Source organism: Schistocerca nitens, chromosome 12 (assembly GCF_023898315.1).
Source record: "Schistocerca nitens isolate TAMUIC-IGC-003100 chromosome 12, iqSchNite1.1, whole genome shotgun sequence".
NCBI lineage: Eukaryota > Metazoa > Arthropoda > Insecta > Orthoptera > Acrididae > Schistocerca > Schistocerca nitens.
Window position 1 is genome coordinate 152421487 of NC_064625.1, and position 3341 is coordinate 152424827.

Sequence of the window (3341 nt, forward strand, 5' to 3'; positions counted from 1 at the left end):
GGACGAGGAGAGAATAGAAGCTAATGTCCTGAATTTCAAAAATCATTCGACCCGTTTCCACACCAATGTTTGTCAGCAATACAGCAAAAGTACCAGAACATAGGGTATCAAACAAAATCTGTCACCGTACCGAGAATCTCCGACCAAGAATCTCTGGGTAGGGAGGATGCAGCATGTTATCTTGGATGGAGAGTCATCGACAAAACCAGAAGTATCTTCGGGTATACCCCACAGGGAAGTGTTTTGGGACCCTTGCTATTCACGTTGTATACAGGGTGGTCCATTGATAGGGACCGGGCAAAATATCTCACGAAATAAGCATCAAACGAAAAAACTACAAAGAACGAAACTCGTCTAGCTTGAAGGGGGAAACCAGATGGCGCTATGGTTGGCTCGCTAGATGGCGCTGCTATAGGTCAAACGGATATCAACTGTGTTTTTTTTTAAATAGGAACACTCATTTTTATTACATTTTCGTGTAGTGCGTAAAGAAATATGAATGTTTTAGTTGTACCACTTTTTTCGATTTGTGATAGATGACGCGGTAATAGTCACAAACTTATAAGTACGTGGTATCACGTAACATTCCGCCAGTGCGGACGGTATTTGCTTCGTGATACATTACCCGTGTTAAAATAGACCGTTTACCAATTGCGGAAAGGGTCAAATTCGTGTTGATGTATGGCTATTGTGATCAAAATCCCCAACGCTCCGGACACTTGGCTGATGTCGTCCAGGATACCGAGCAGCATACATAGCACACGTCCGTTGGGCATTTTGATCACAATAGCCATACATCAACACGATTTTGACCCTTTCCGCAATTGGTAAACGGTCCATTTTAACACGGGTAATGTATCACGAAGTAAATACCGGCCGCACTGGCGGAATGTTGCGTGATACCACGTACTTATGCGTTTGTGACTATTACAGCGCCATCTATCACAAAGCGAAAAAAGTGGTCCAACTAAAACATTCATATTTCTTTAAGTACTACACGAATATGTAATAAAAAATGGGGATTCCTATTTTAAAAAACGCAGTTGATATCCGTTTGTCCTATGGCAGCGCCATCTAGCGGGCCAACGATGGCGCCATCTGGTTTCCCCCTTCAAGCTAGACAAGTTTCGTTCTTTGTAGTTTTTTCGTTTGACGCTTATTTCGTGAGATATTTGGCCCGGTCACGATCAATGGACCACCTTGTATAAATGATCCTGCGGACAATATTAATAACAACCTCAGACTTTTCGCAGAGCAAGAAGCTATTTACAATGAATTACTATCTGGAAAAATCTTCACATATACCCAAACCCGGGTTACCGAACTGTTAGGCAGTTCAGCCTTGTATTCAGTACCGAAGCATGAGTGGTTCGATAGTTTTAGAATTTCACTCATATTACTGATTTATTATTGATTTAAAGAATAAAATCCATAAACATTTGGAGCACTGATGCGACTCATCTGGCGTATGCAGCATGTGAACTCGCTTCCACTACGAAACTCTCCTGTTAAGATTTTCGGTTATGTGGATGTAGGAAACTTAACTCCGACACATGAAAAGCACATACAACCATCAAAGTTGGTGGTTACTGAAAAGACACTGTTAAAGATTGTTTATGTGAAGAGCTCCGTATACAAAATAAAAATTTGTAACAACTATAAAATCAAGCTTCTACGTTCACAAACTAGTTTTCTTAAAAATGATTTTAAACGGAGACACGCCTGACATGAAATAATAATCAGAAACATAATGGCGCTTCCATGCAACGCCTATGTGGAAAGAGTCATCAGTCACTCGAATCATTTATGGTCTGACGCTACAAACAAGCTCAGTCTCAACATGCTAAAATCAGAATTACGCGTTTATTGTTGTTTCAAGCATGCAACATAAAACGACTTTTCCCAAAATATGAAAGGAAAAAAAAACTTTGACAGCTGTCACTAGGAATAATAAATTTTTAATGTTTACTGTTTTATTGTGTTCACCCTCAGCTCAGGAAATCCTTTCGCCAATGTCCGCTAATTTTGTCAATTTAATCTGGCAACCCCAGACCATACATATTCTGACAACTTCAAAGTCGTGAAAAAATTGGCACCTTCCTTTAAACGTAAATAATGTGAAATTGTGGACTTCAAAAACATAAAATCTACTCTATGACTGACATACGAAAGAATCACAAATGAAACCGATGAACTCACAGAAATACTGTGTGCAACAATTTGTGCAGATATGAAATGAAAAATGCAAAATGTCTAACCAGGTATGGCCAGACGACAAATGCAATGCTGTAGAAACACGCATGGCTAGGGAAAGAAACAAAAAATTAAAGAGACTTCTCGACAAAAATGGTTCAACTGGCTCTGAGCAGTATGGGACTTAACTGCTGTGGTCATCAGTCCCCTAGAACTTAGAACTACTTAAACCTAACTAACCTAAAGACATCACACACATCCATGCCCGAGGCAGCATTCGAACCTGCGACCGTAGCGGTCGCGCGGTTCCAGACTGTAGCGCCTAGAACCGCTCGGCTCTCCGGCCGGCAGAAAGAAAGCACTCTGTCTTCAGGCCACAAGTGGCCCACCGGGACCATCCGACCGCCGTGTCATCCTCAGAGGAGGATGTGGATAGGAGGGACGTGTGGTCAGCACACCGCTCTCCCGGTCGTTACGATGGTATTCTTGACCGAAGCCGCTACTGTTCGGTCGAGTAGCTCCTCAGTTGGCATCACGAGGCTGAGTGCACCCCGAAAAATGGCAACAGCGCGTGGCAGCCAGGATGGTCACCCATGCAAGTGCCGAGCACGCCCGACAGTGCTTAACTTCGGTGATCTGACGGGAACCGGTGTATCCACTGCGGCAAGGGCGTTGCCTCTCGAGAAAAGATAAGCAGCTGCATGAGTATCAAGAGCTCAGACGGCGGGTCGGTACGGTAGTAAGCAAAGAAGGGCGTGCTAAAGGCGGAAGGATTACAGAGCAGTATTACAGAAAGGGAAGCGGAAGAAGGTGAAGATGAGATGCGAGATACGATATTGCGAGAACGATTTACAGAGCAATGAAAGATCTAAGCAGGAACAAGATACGTGGAGCAGACGATATCCCCGCAGAATTATCGATACCGTTGAGGAAGCCAACCGTGACAAATCTCTTTCACCTGGTGTACAAGATGTGTGACACAGGCGAAATACCCTCAGACTTCAAGAAGACAGTAATAATTCCAATACCAGAGAAGCCAGTTCGTGACAGATGTTGCTTCAGTAGCACTACAGCCCTTGGTGAGCCTTGGCTTCTTCATCAATCTTCCTCCACACTTCTCGGTTATTTGCTGCTCTTTTCCACCCTCG

At 43.4% G+C, this 3341-nt stretch overlaps 1 pseudogene; it reads right to left on the bottom strand.

Moving 5' to 3' along the window:
- Nucleotides 1–2752: 2752 nt before the first annotated feature.
- On the bottom strand, nucleotides 2753–2870 carry LOC126215496 (5S ribosomal RNA; annotated as a pseudogene).
- Between the last annotated feature and the right edge of the window lie 471 nt (nucleotides 2871–3341).